The sequence below is a fragment of the Lactuca sativa genome, chromosome 8 (assembly GCF_002870075.4).
Source record: "Lactuca sativa cultivar Salinas chromosome 8, Lsat_Salinas_v11, whole genome shotgun sequence".
In the NCBI taxonomy this organism is placed as follows: Eukaryota; Viridiplantae; Streptophyta; class Magnoliopsida; order Asterales; family Asteraceae; genus Lactuca; species Lactuca sativa.
Window position 1 is genome coordinate 150,727,980 of NC_056630.2, and position 15,656 is coordinate 150,743,635.

At 35.6% G+C, this 15,656-nt stretch overlaps 1 pseudogene; it reads left to right on the forward strand.

Moving 5' to 3' along the window:
* Positions 1–13,088: 13,088 nt before the first annotated feature.
* LOC111905269 (casein kinase 1-like protein 4) lies at positions 13,089–15,175 on the forward strand (annotated as a pseudogene).
* Positions 15,176–15,656: the final 481 nt, after the last annotated feature.

Genomic DNA, 15,656 nt, shown 5'->3' on the forward strand with positions numbered 1-15,656 from the left:
GAACGATCCTTGAGGCGTCGTCCATACTACTCACATAAACCACCCTGACTTCTCTTGTTTAACGTCACGAATCTGCTTACTCGGTTTCTCATAGCCCCACAACCGAGGAGAAAGGAGGGTAAGAAGCCTCCTTTATTTCCATAAGTCATTCAAGGCTATCGGGAATGCGAAAGGCACTTGGCCCGACTCGCATTTGACTTCTCGACTTCGCTAGCGGTACTAATGGACCCTTGGGGCCCAATAGCACAATAGAGCTATTGAAAGTCCTTTTACATGAAATTAGGTCATAGAAGGCCCATTAACATGTAAGTGCGTCCCCATCGGGCCCAAAGATCACGTTATTAGGCTAGCAAGGCCCAACAAGCATGATTTGAAACTTTCAAGCCCAAAGATTGAATATTGACTCCTCGTAGTTGTCGCGTGTTTATTGAAGTACTACGGTTATTTGATTTTTGTTTTGTTATTGATTCGAGACCGAATCAATTCGTTTGGTAACGATATTGGTTGTTGAAAGTGTATTTGTTATTACATTTCGCCGGTAGTCGTGGATCTCGTATTTTGTCTTAAGGGATTTGTTTGTTTAAAAGTAAGAATTTTACCATTTCACAACCCTTCTTTTATAAAGTTAACACTGTTAGTTCTTTATATAAAAGAATTTCCATTTTAGTCCTTAAACCATTTTTCTTGACACTTTAGTATCAAAACTTGTTAAAAAGACATTTTTAGCCCAAATTTGCTTTGTAAACAGCTTAAGTCCTTCCAGAATGAAGTTTTCTCCGTTAGAACCCCCATTTTTGCAACTTTTACAGTTTTGGCCCAAAATAGAAAATTTTTACATTTTTATCCCTTTTGAATTTGAAAAACATTTTTGACCTTTGAAATGGTTTTAATACACTTTAAATCCCCTGTTTTACAGAAAACTTCTTTTTCAGCCCCTGAAACTTAAAAATCTCGCATATTGAGGCTTATTGGGCCGAAAAGCCCAAGTTTAGCCCATTAAGTGTAAAATTTACATTTTTAGTCCTTCAAAAATGTTTTGTTTCAAAAAATTATTATGGAAACTGTTTGGACTCTTTTGACCCTCCAGAAACTATAATTTGTCGGTTTGGGCCCTTAGTTTTGTATTTTTAACAATTTAAGCCCAAAAATGAGTTTTATGTTCAAGTATGTTCATCCTAACCATATAAACTATTTTTCTTGACTTGATTAGTATAAAATAGTTTAGGTTATGTTTATTTCATTCCCCATGTTTTAGATCTCGGTTTTACACACTTGTTGAATAACATATTCATCACAAACACAAGATATCACACACATACATGCATCAAATCACACATAGCATACATTTACACATAGATCTACACATTTACTTGTATTCTCCCCCATAAAAACTCATAAAAGCCGAAAAGAAGGGGTATGAAACTCACCTTGGGTGTGGTTTCGGTTTTGGAAGGAAAAGATGAGAAGAATTCGATCCTAGCAACCTTTCTTGGAAGATCTCGAACTTCGATGCTTCTAAGGTGCTAGATCATAAGTTTGAATGAATTAAGAGATGATTCTTGAATGAAATGAAATATCTAGCTTATGGATCTAAGCAATATCTTACCTTAGATGATGATTTTTATAGAAGAAATCCCTTGAACACCTCTTAGATCTCGAAAATATGGAGAAGAAATGAGAGAGTTTCTTGAGAGAATTATGAGTGAAATGTGTGTGTGTGTGTGTGCTTGGATTTGGCCGAGAGCAAGAGAGAGAGGAGAGAAGAGAGGTTTTGAAGTGATTTGCATGAAAACATGAGATGGTGCATGGGAATCCTATGGACAAATGTGAGGTGGCATTGGAAAATCAACTCTTCATTCTTTAGGTAGGGCTTGGGCCGAGAATTGGAGATGGAAAAAAAAGAAAAGGATTGGGCCTTGTATGCTTAAGCCTTTTTCATGGTTATGTTAACTGATGTTTGGTCCAAATAAATATAAGTGTGATTTTTATGACCTATTAGGGCTAAATTAGGTTAATTATGGCCCAATATGGTTCATTTAAATAATTTATTTCATTCTAGGCCCAATATGGCCCAAAATATTGAAATAAATGGAAGTGGGTCCAATTAGAGCCCATTTAAGAGTTCTAAGCCCAAGATAGTCAAATTGGAAGCTTATTGGTCCATTGGGCCCAATAAGGAAGTCCTAGTCCAAAATGGACTTAAACAAGAACTTCTAGGGTTTCCAATTGCTTATTGACTACTTGAAATGCTTGTATGAGGTGTTTGATTGAAATTATGTTGTCATAGAGTAAGCATCATACATGCTCTCATGTCTTTGATTCATAATTTGGCTTAAGTGTTGTAGTTACAAGGCACAAAAATTTCTAGTTGTGACACATCAGATGAGGATTCGGGATGAAGATATACCGAAGACTGCTTTCAAGACTAAGTACAGGCACTATGAGTATGTGGTGATGCCATTCAGGCTCACCAATGCCCCAATAGCATTCATGGATCTCATGAACAGGGTGTGTAGACTGATGTTGGATCGGTCGGTGATCGTTTTTATTGATGATATCATGGTCTATTCTAAGACCAAGGAGCAGAATAAGCGGCATCTGAGGGAGGTATTGGAGACACTGAGAACGGAAAGGCTTATTGCTAAGTTCTCAAAGTGTGATTTCTGGTTGCAAGAGGTGCAATTTTTGGGGCACATCATCAACCAAGAGGGTAGTTCGGTTGATCCAGCCAAGGTTGAGGCATTGATGCAGTGGGAAGTACCGAAGAACCCATTTGAGATTCGTAGCTTCTTGGCTCTAGCGGGGTACTATCGGAGATTCATCCAGGATTTCTCCAAGATTGTGGTGCCTTTGACCCGCTTGATCAAGAAGAATGTGACATTTCGATGGGGCCCGGATTAGCAGTTGGCTTTCGAGACCTTGAGACAAAGGTTATGTGACGCTTCGATTCTAGTACTACTTGAGGGGCTGGATGATTGGTAGTGTACTGTGATGCATCGATCTCGGGGTTAGGCGTTGTACTGATGCAGAGAGGGCATGTGATCACATACGCCTCGAGGCAGTTGAAGCCTCACGAGACGAATTACCCCACACACAACCTGGAATTGGGGGCAGTGGTGTTCGCCCTCAAGATTTGGAGGCACTACTTGTATGGAGTTCGATGCACTATCTTCATTAATCATAAAAGTTTGAAGTATTTGATGGATCATCAGAACCTGAACATGCGGTAGTGGATGTGGTTGGATGTACTGAAAGACTATGATTTCGAGATCTTGTACCATCCAGGGAAGGCCGATTCTTTGAGCCGCAAAGCGGAAAGTGCACCAATCAAGGATGTTTGTTTGAGGATGATGATGATCTCTCCATTGTTAGATATGATCAAGAAAGCTCAGGTTGAGGGTGTAAAGAAAGAGAATTGGAAGATAGAGCGGATTTGAGGTCAGTATCCATTGTTTGTTCGGGATAGCCGAGGTCTTCTGACATAGTGTGGTCGGGTGTGGGTACCGGTAACTAGGGGTGTGAGGCAGAAAATTTTAGAGGAGGCACAAAAATCCAAGTTCTCTATGCACCCGATGGTCATGAAGATGTACATGGATCTAAGTTGAGTTCCTGGTGGCCCTGCATGAAGCGGGAGATTGGATGGTTCGTGGAGTCGTGCCTGACCTGCAGGAAGGTCAAGGCCGAGCAACAGAGGTCGCACGGCAAGGTTCAACCGTTACCCATTCCTATGTGGAAGTGGGAGGGGATCACTATGGACTTCATCACGAAGTTTCCAAGAACAGCAAGGGGTGTGGATTCCATATGGGTTATTGTGGATAGATTGACGGAGAGTGCCCACTTTATTCCAATCTCTGAGAGCATCTCCACTGAGAAATTAATGGATATTTGCATGTGAGAGTTGGTGGCTAGTCATGGAGTGCGAGTGACAGTAGTCTCTACCCAGGATGTCTAATTTACATCTATATTCTGGAGGAAGTTCCACGAGGAACTAGGCACTCAGTTACTTTTTAGCATGGCTTACCGCCCCCAGAAAGATGGCCAGAGCGAGAGGACGATCCAGACACTAGAGGATATGCTTCGGTCATGTGTGTTGGATTTCAGAGGGAATTGGGATACATACCATGCTAGTATAGACCAACCTCCATTTTAGATGTTGTATGGTCGGAGGTGTAGGACCCATGTTTGCTGGGGTGAGGTTGGACACTGAGTTATGGGGAGCACCGAGGTAGTGCTCAAGACTACCGAATTGATTCAGCAGGTGCGCGACCGGCTACAAGTTGCACAGAGTCGTCAGAAAAGCTATCCTGACTAGCGTCGGTCGGACCTCGAGTTCCAGGTAAGGGACTTTGTTTTACTGAAAGTGTCACCAGGGAAGGGAGTCATCAGGTTCCGGAAGAGGGGCAAGTTAGGGCCCCGATATATTGGCCCGTTCAGGATTTTGTCCCGGGTAGGCAAGGCGGCTTACCGTTTGGATCTACCGAACAAGCTTAGCGAGATACACAACACCTTCCACGTGTCCCAGCTTCGTAAGTGTGTCACAGACGAAGCCGCAATTGTTTCCCTGGACAACATTCAGGTAGATGAGAGCCTGAACTACATCGAGAGGCCCGTTTCAATTCTGGATAGAAAGACTAAGGTTCTTCAGAACAAGGAGGTGAAGCTAGTGAAGGTGCAATGGCAGCACCGAAGAGGCTCCGAATGGACATGCAAGCTGGAAGAGGAGATGCGAGATCACTACCCGGATTAGTTTACGTCAACAGACTTCGATGACGAAGTCTATTTCAAGTGGGGGAGATTTGTAATGCCTGTTCCAAGTATCATTTGATTTTTAAGTTTTTAGGGTTTTGTACTAGGACTCGACGAGTTGGGGAGCCCAACTCGACGAGTACAAATCGATTTTGGACGCGGGACTTAGGGTCTACTCGACGAGTTGGAAGGCCCCAACGCGACGAGTAGACACTATAAAGGAAAATCCTAATTTTCTAGGGTTTATACCCTATTTAAGGAGCTTATGGGTCATTTGTGGCCTCCCTCATCGTCCTATCTGACCAGAGAGAAACCCTAGTCGCGCTTTAGTGCCTTTTTGAGTGTATGAGCTTTGGAGAGTGAATCTTGTTCTTTTTGGAAGGAAACTTGAAGGTTGAAGAGATTGAAGTGAGGAGAGGGCTTTAGATCTGGCATCTACCTGGTGTTAGCATCCACTTGGAGGTAAAAAGTTGCCACCTTGATCTCTATTTACTTAGATCTCATCTTATTGAAGAATATGGTCACTTTTGGTGCAAAAGGGTTTCATACTCGGATTTGGACTTGTCATGAGGATATGGTTCCAGATCTGGACACCTCTAGGTCTTCATAGACATAAAGTTGCTCCCTTTACCTAGTCTTGGCCCTTTTCCATGTCCTAAACATTATATGAACCCTAGTTTTAGTGTTTTAGCCATTTAACGCCATGCATGCACGTAAAGTTTGCAGCTTTATGTGGTATTTCGGTCGTAAGGGACGGGATCTATAGTTTGGAGGTTTGGATTCGACTGGAAGGACTGGTTATGTTGAGGCAAGGGAAAACTCGACAAGTTGCAGTGGCGACTCGACGAGTTGGATCGGGTTTTTCTCGTTTTCGGTCTGACGAGTAACTCGGCGAGTTGATGAGATAACTCAGCGAGTTGGTTACGGTCTTCCCTGGTTTTCTGAACACTGAAGGAACTCGACGAGTTGCTAGATGCACTCGACGAGTTGGGTCAACATGGGCTGTTGACCTTGACTTTGACCATGGTTGACCAAGTTTGACTTTGAGGGTATTTTTGGTATTTCAAGATTTTGACAAAACCAGTCACATGATGATTGTAGGCAGTTGAATTTAAGGGTATTTTTGGTATTTCACATTGGGACTTATCTGATCTTATATTATCAGTTCAGCATTTTGAGAGGTGAGTCTTCTCACCATACCAATGGGTCGAAAGGCACCAAGGTCGACCCATTTTATGATATGTAGTACACTAGTTAATGTGGTGATATGTGGCATGTTAGTTGGTTATATGCTAGGTGTTATGTTAGTTGTATATGTTGAGTACTTGCATGAAATACCATGGGGGGAGCCCATGGCGCTTGGATGTAAGACCATGCGGGGGAGCCCATGGCTTTTCAAGTAAATACCATGGGGGTAGCCCATGGCACTTGGATGTAAGACCATATTGGGGAGCCCATGGATTTTCAGGTCAAGACCATGGGGGAAGCCCGTGGCACTCAAATATCAGACCATGTAGAGGAGCCCATGGCTTTCCAGCTAAAGACCATGTTAGGAGCCTATGACACTTAGGTGTAAGACCATGTGGGGTGCCCATGACATCCTAGAGTAAGACCCTGGGAGGAGCCCCCGACATCCCTATATGTTGGTATGCATGGATTATATGGTTTATGTAGCTTTTATAGCTAGTACGGTATATGTGATTATGTGTACTGTGTGGGGTATGCTCTAGGGAACTCACTAAGCATTAGCTTACAGTTTGTTGATTTGTTTCAGGTACATCTGAGCCTAAGGGCAAGAGCAAGGTTTGATGGCGCGGCATGCACTCTTCGGCATTTATTTTGATGGAACACTCTAATATTTGAAATAAAATGTTGATGTTAGGGATTTTGAAAACAGTTGTCATTGAGATTTCATATGTTATGGGAATGTTTTGGTTAATTGAAAATGAAAATTTTATTTGGAAATTTGGGTCGTTACAAATGAATTTCTAAAGCCTGCATATGATGGAACATAAGTTGCAATGGAATGAAGCATTCGGGTCAGTTAAAGGTCTAAAACACCCTCATCGTGTCAAAATAGAGAAAATAAGTGTATGAATTCAACAATCATGAGGTATTTTGTTCAAAAATATGTTTTTGGAAGACACTGTAATACGGAAAGTGGAATAGAATTCAATAATAAAAATCGAATGTTTTGCAACATTTTATCAACTCCAGAGTCCAAATATGTAAATCAACAAAGTATTAGGATCTAGATTTTTTTATGTTATAATAAGTAAATACAATATATAGTTATGACTCTACTAGTTAATTATATTTAATAAAAAATTTAGTTGTAAATATAAAAAGTTACACAGTAAAAGTAGCAAGTGAATGAACTGATTCATACAAACTCCTTAAATGCTTTACAAAGTATATTAGATCACTGAAGCTTGCTTAATTTAGCTCGATTAAAATTTATTACATGTTGCTGATTTCAAAATCATTTCAGGAATAAAGAATATGCATGTTAACCATGCCCAGAGAGAAGTTTCTTGTACATGGCATAGCATAAACTCAGTTAGATGCGGTTAATTACAAATTTAAAAGTGAAATTCCACCAAAATTAAATTCCATTCAAGATCATGCCATATGGCAACAAATGTGAAGACAACCCACACATTTAAAAGCTTCATTCCAAATCCCCAAGGAGAATGTACATTTACCTATAAATATAATCATTTCATAAAATACCTAACAGGCCATTTGTTAAAGGAAGCATGCCAATTTTTCCAAAAGCTTTCCAAGTTGTAGCAATTGTTTATACATTGTGGCATATTCTCAGGGGCTTCAATCCCTGCTTACTTTCCCATATAACCAACAATTATTAGGTTCAAAGTTCAATATATAAACAAACTAATCTAATAAGTCCTATTAATATGGCATTAAAGTAAAGGCCATTTTACTTACCAGTGCCCAATATATAACCTTCAGTTTGTAAGATCAATAACAACATTAACACACAATTATCCATCGACGCATAGCATTTCCAACCAATTCTCATTTGCTTCTCCACATTCAACAGAGACTCGATTTTCGAGTCCAAACTACCTCTTCCTTCCTGAAAACACACACAAACAGTTCCGTCTGAGTAAGAAAAATCAAATCGCAACTTAATCGGATAGATAGTGGAATTTGAGCATAAATCTTACCAAGTTGGATTCAAATTACGGATAGGAGCGACGAAATCATTGAATCTAAAGTAAATATGAACTTCATATGTAAACCCTAGCGAGAGAGAGAGAGAGAGAGAGAGAGAGAATAGAAGATTCGGGAAGAACGTGGGTTACGACTTTGATGAGAGGGTTACGAGATACGAATTACAACTCGACTGGAGCTCCAAATAACTGTAATCATTGTGGTATTTCTGGTTAATCAGTAATGTGATAAGGGACGATGACAACTGGTCAGAGAGATGAGAGTGACGAGAAGAAGGTAGTGAAGGGAAAAAGTTGGTGTCGGCGTTTTTTAGGAATGAATCGACAAAAACTCTAAGGCTATGGGGTATATTACGGTGAACATAACTCCACATCATCATCAATCCCTTTTCACAATGCATTTAATATTGGTTGGAAATGGTGTTCACTAGTAAACAAGCCAATAAAAATGCATTCAATTTAGAAGTAACCTATCAAAATTCGCGTAAGCATTTATGAAGCTAGTTACTCCACATAACTACATCCATTGGGAGTGTTGTCCACGCGTGAACATCCCCTCCAGATAGATGTTTATGCGAATAAACACCACCCATACCCATGGCCTAAAACCAACTTAAGGTAATCAGGTAAACGTTTTTTTTAAAACAAAATTCACCGATATATAAATGATTAAATATATATTTTTTTTAGAAAAAAGGTGGGTAGCCGTCGGTACTAGTTCTGGGTACCCGGTATTTGAACCGGAACCGTCTAAGGCAGTTATGGTTCCAGAACTGGCAGTACCAAGACGGTTCCGGTTCGAAAGTAGATACCTGCTTTCGCTGCTCATCCCTAATTTTTTTTCACAAAACCTTATAGTGGGGTGGGGGTGAGGAATGGTTAGACGCACACGGCCATTTCTGTAATTTACTCTGAATAAATAAGGGTTGTGCTATAAATACCCCTTTAAACCAATTTCACAACCCAACCCCCCCCCCCCCCCCCCCACCAACATCAATCTAATCAATCATTTATTTTTGATTTGACATCATTTTTTTGTTTCTTTCCCTTTTGTTTTTTTTTTGTTTTTTCATTTCTTTTATTATTATTATTATTATTATTATTATTTCAAAAACCATATAAAATTTGGACAACATTTCAAAATTCTGATGACGTTTTAAAATTCGGACAACATTATAAATTCAGATGACATTATAAAATTCAAACAATTATATAAAATGGAACAAAAGCAAAGTTTGTCTTCATTTTAGAAACAAATTGATACCATTATTGTCTATTGATAAATTGCAATTCAACCAAACCATTATGTAATGGTTGATTTACAAGAAGCATATTCAATACCTAATGTCTTTTCCAGACTTCTCCCTACATACAAATAGAATATCCGGCAGCATGGTATACAATTGTTCAAGTAAATGCTTTCAATCTGCATAACGCATCACACAAATGTAATACCAAACTAATTAATATTCGTGATAAATAAAGACAAACTTTGTTTTTGTTCCGTTTTATATAATCGTTCGAATTTTATAATGTCGTCCAAATTTTTAATGTCGTCTGAATTTAAAATAGTTATTGAAGTTTATAATAATAGTAATAAGATTAAGATTAAATTAATGATAAAAAAGAATTAAAAACAACAAATAGAAAAAAACAATAAAAACATCAAATCACGGTAGAATTGGAAAAGGCTATCATTATCCTCTTCTTTTCCAATTCTACCCTGATTGATTTTTTTTGTTTTTTGTTTTTTGTTATTGTTTTTTAGTTTTTTCCTTATTTTGTTTTTTTTTGTTCTTAATTCTTTTTTATTATTTATTTTAATCTTATTATTATTATTATTATTATTATTATTATTATAAATTTCGATAATCATATAAAATTCGGACAACATTTTAAAATTCAGACGACATTATAAATTTGGACGACATAATAAAATTCGAACGACTACATAAAACGGAACAAAAACACAGTTTTTCTTTATTTATCACGAATATATTAATTGGTTCGGTATTACACTAGTTGTGAAACCCGTATATTATACGGGTTAATTAAAACATAATGTTAAACATGAGCGATTAAATGAAGAGTTTATTTGAATTTGAAATATGAAATAAGTGAAAATTATGAAAAAAAAAAACATGCAAAAAATAAATTAATTAAAATTATGTGTTTAATTGTTAGACCCGTGTACTAAACGATTTATTATAATAAAATGTTAAATACATTTGTTTAAAGTGTAACTTTATTTGAAATTGAAATTGAAATTTCAAATTTCAAATTTGAAATTTGAAATTAATAGTCATTATAGTAGGTTTAATTTATGGAAACTAAATTAATGATATAGTGGAAATGAATAATGAAGTAATTGACAAGTGGAAAATAAATATATTTCAAAATTATGATAAAATGACATGTGGCCAAATAAATGAGAGATTGACAAGTGGCAATAACATTTTCATTTATTAGGGTAGATTTGTATGGTGCGTTATACGGATTAAAATCAAACTTTACTTTTCTTCCATTTTATATAGTCGTTCGAATTTTATAATCTCGTCCGAATTTATAATGTTGTCCGAATTTTAAGATGTTGTCCGAGTTTTATATGGTTATCGAAATTATTATTAATAATAATAATAATAATAATAATAATAATAATAATAATAATATAAAAGAAAAGAAAAAAACAATAAAAAACAAAAAGGGAAAAAAGAAAAAAAAAATGATGTGAAATCAAAAATAAAAAATTGATTAGATTGATGTTAGGGGGAGTAAAATTGGTTAATGGATACTTATAGCACAACCTTTGAAAAAAGGAGGGCTTATAGCATTAGCCATAAATAAACTGTAATTTGCCATATACTCAAAATCCTCACATCCCTCCAATAACTTTTCCATTTGTCTCCTTCGAATTCGAAGAACACCAGCTCCATTTTCGGCTTTCGTCAATCTGTTGGAGTTGATATGGAACACATATATGCATACATGGACAGGATAATCGGGGAAAGTACAAACTCGGGCGTAAGATCAGAAGTGAATCCTTCGTTACAGTTCATCAAGGTTTTACTTTTCCTTTTTAGTTTTTGTTGTTCTTGCTTATAAATCGGTACAATTTGTTGAAATTGAACTTGAGAGAGTTAAGGGCTTATCACTTTTTTATGCAGCGATGACTGTTAATACGCTTGAAATCGTCGCCGTAAAGATCGTAAGTGTTGAACATGATCAAAAGCAGTTTCCTTTTTGTTCATTTTTTCAGTAGTGATATAATTTTTCTTACTCTACAGGAGAACAATAAGAAAAGACATCCCTAACTTCAATATGAAGCCAAGTTATACGATACTCTTCTACGAGGACGTACATATAGTTTTTTACAATATCATAACACAAACATACATGATACATGTCACACCCCCAAACCAGGATGGCGGAAACGTCTGAGGGTGGATGATTTTCATGTATTGTATTATAACAATTGAGTAGTAGTAAAGAAAGCAAACATAACCATCATATATATATATATATATATATATATATATATATATATATAATTGAAAAGTTACATCATTGTAAGTGTTACATGTTTCAAAAGTCAATTACAATATGATGACAAAAGATTGGTTTGACGCCTTAGCGTCCCATCCTCAAAAGCTGGTGTTTACCTGTTTTACTGATTCCCTGAGAATACAAGTTGTTTGAAAAGATGACAACAATTAAGTGGTGAGTTCATAAGAGTTTATATGAAAAATAGTAAGCCTTTATGTGAAATGATATCGTGTTTGTTTCCAGAAAATCCAATATTTTCTAATAAATGAGATGTAAGTCGTTCACTTGTAAAATGAGGTTGTTCGTTCCAGAAAATCCAATATTTTCCATAGAAATGATTTGTAGTTTAAAATGTTCTAGAATGATACAAGTATTTTCCATACTTCAAAATAGTAATATGTAGTTTTATTCATATATAAAACCGTTTGAAGGAATGTGTTTTCATGTAAAATAAACGTATAGTCGTTTTCCTATGTGAGTTTTCATAACCGTGCTAACAATGAACTGCCTGCCTCAATGTTCTTCAGGCGTCGAATTGTTTATGACATTTGTCACCCATAACTTGTCAGTTTGACTGTAGTTAGTAGTCAGGGTGTGGGATCATTAGCCCCGTATAGATCTATACACAAGTATCACGCTCTCGTATCGGAGTTTCCAGTTATAATACATGACTTTCATGTATACCTCAGTTAGGTAAAATGAAGACAGTGTCTCACAAATTTATTCAACGACTGTACGTGTTTTTGAAATGAAAACGTTTGTATATGAAATTATCCACTTTTTCCAGGGTAATATCGAAAATGTCGTAAAACAATTATATATGCACTTTATATAATTTTACCCTTTGCTCAACGGGTTACAAAGGGGGTAAAGTTTCGTAAACTATATTTATAAAGTTTTAATGAATGAACGTTTTGTACTTAATATATATATATATATATATATATATATATATATATATATATATATATATATATATATAAAGTTCTAATGAATGAACGTTTTTAACCGTTTTTCATATCTTTACATTTTTATCAAAACGTTGTATGTAAAAATATAGTAGGTTGGTAGTAAAGTCGTTTCGCATATTTAACACTTTTCGTAAATATGGTAAAATACCGTATTTATTATCATGAAATGTTTATAAACACTAGATTACTTAAGAAACACTTACCAATATTCCTAAGGAATTTACTTGAAGATTAGCTTCCTGGAAAAATCTTGTTGATGTTCTTGGGAAGCTTGAAGATTGAGAGAAATGTGAAGTGAATATGTTAACTATGCAAGTGTTTTGGAAAGAGTTCTTAGGGTATGGCTTATATATGGGATAATAAGAGATAAGGGTGTAAGAGAAGTGACACCTACGTTGATAAGTGTAATATATCACTTTCAGAAATGGATCAACCAACCACATTGCATAAAATATCTAGGATCTAAGGAGTTTTCGGCCTAAATGAGGGTGATTTCGGTCCTAGCATGACCAAAATCCCCTTATACACCCTTCTTAATGATGATTTTGGTCCAAGCTTTATCCAGAAAGAAATTTTGATCCTAGTGAAGAGATTTTGGCCTTGATGGGCCTTAAACAAAGTGTTTTCGGTCATGGCTCTACTCATTAAAGGGTTTTCAGTTTTGGGGTTCTCTTTGAAAGGTGATTTTGGTCTTAAGAGAACCGAAATCCCTAGCTTTGTGGGATCCTAGGCTTAAATCCTTAAGGCAAGTTATCCATTCTCTAAAGCAAGGTGTAATTTGTGGTTGATTCTATCTTGATGTATTGACAAACATTAATTACGACATGGTTTCTCAAAGTATATATATATATATATATATATATATATATATATATGATAACTTATACCTACAATGCCCTCTTGGCATTCATAGTTCTATTGCATCGATGTTACGATGTGAATTCACATGTACACGGTTACAGTTTAGACTAGTTTATTCTAGAATTTTTCCAGTTGTCACAATACACATACACTTTTTCTTTTTTACTTCTATTTAAACAAATATATATATATATATATATATATATATATATATATATATATATATATATATATATATATATCAGTTTTCAATCGTTTTGCTTTCACTAGGTGGTAAGCGTGGTATACCTAGCATAAAATGGTCTAGTGTAGATGGAGAAGATAACATTTTGGTAATGGAAACTATACATCTACACCCTATTCAAACACTATACCTTCATTCTATAGATGTCGACTTCTAGATTTTGGACTTCGTAATTTCTGTTAAGTCGCTATTTGTTTGTTCTTCACCAGAGCAATTAAAAAGCTAATTTCTTTGTGTGTGCAGATAACGAGAATCGAATATGTTCATTCTAGAGGGATTGTACATTGTGATATCAAGCCTGGTAATTTTCTTATGGGTCTTAGTGAAAAAGCAAGTCAGGTGATATGCCAAATCCTTTTATGCATGTTCCGAATTGATAAGAGACGTTTTGCAATGATCTTTCATTTTATCCATTAGGTTTATATTTTCGATTTTGGGATAGCTAAGAGATTTTGGGATTTAAACCGACATATTCCCTACAGGTATACCTCTAAAGTTGGCATATATGGACTTCTTAAAGATGAAGGCTTTTTTCCTTGCATGATTTCTAATGATTTTATTAATTCCACTACCTATTTTTTGCAGGGAGAACAAAAAAATTGTATCTGGAACATTATATTTTGCAACTTGCAATGCTCATAATAGGATTGGTAAGATAGCACTTTCAATTTATAGGATCCAGAAAAACTTAAAAGTTTGATTTTTATGGTCTCTTTTGCAGAGCAAATGAACAGCCTGATTATGCATTTTTGAAACGTCTATTCCAAGAATTATTCACCCGTGAAGGTACTTTTTGTGGCAATTTATAAGTTCATAGCATCCTACTTTCAATTCATTTTTTTTACATCATGGTAATTTCATTTGTTTTATTAATACATTGCATTTTAATAACTCTACCTAATTATAAAATTTTACTTTTGACTTTTTTATTGGGATTATTATACTTAAAACGATTTGTGTATTGAAAATTGTTTTGAATTTTGATGTCATTGCTATATTTAGGGAAGATTTTTCAAAGTAAATTGTTGTAATTGGACAAAATGAAAGTAGAATGTTATAATTAACAAATCGATGAAAGTATGTTGCTCTTTTTTGCATTTAACCCTTTTATATTGTCTTGTAGGGTTTGAATTTGATTACATCTATGATTGGACAATTCTTGATCAGCTGTCACAAAAAGTAAAACTCAGCCACATGTATTGGTTAGTGCTCTTACATTATATTTATTCCACGATGTTTTACATTGTATTATTTTTATTATCTGTTATGATATACATTATCCATTTTTTGCAGTCAGTTCATGGAGAAAGCAACAGTGCAGCCATCAAAAAGATATGGAAAAACATCTAGGTAAGAGATCAAATACCAATGTAGTTTCTCTTATTTGTTTATTATAGTATCCTACTTTCATTTCTTCATATAAAAACATTCTAATTTTAAAAAAAAAAAAATGTTTTTTACATAGTGAAGAGGTTAAAAAACGAAGGAACAAACTTGTGTTTTTCTTTCAATACTACTTAATGATATTCAGATGAGTTAACAGATGGGATGAGGTCAAACACAGTTACAAGTGAATGCAACTAAAATCACCAATCAACATAGAATGCCCATAACAATCTTCCCAAGTGAAATGTGACTTGTCTACTTTTAGTCCCTAAAGTGTAATTATGTTTCATGTTCAGTCTTTGGACCGTGTGCATCCGTTCGTGTGCATTCGTTTAAGTCCATGCTAAATGACCATTATGTCCTTGTCTACTTATGAGAAGTATGAAATAAATGCAACATTTGTTAATTGGTAAAATGAGTTGCGCGGGTAATTACCTTTTTGTCTTGTTCACATTTTGGTAATTTTATTTTATTTTACACATTTAACCATTTAACTTGTTAAATATGTTTACATATTAACATTGTGAATTTGAATAGGATATGGAGTGTAGTATGTATCATTATAATGGTAACTAGGAGGTGAAAAAATAAGGTGATCAATTTGATTTTGGAAAAGGTAGGTAATCAAAAGTTTGAGGTGGTTGTGTTTTTCTTGCTTATTCTTGGAGTTTTGGGGTTATATGGGGAAGCCATTTTTTCACAAAATAT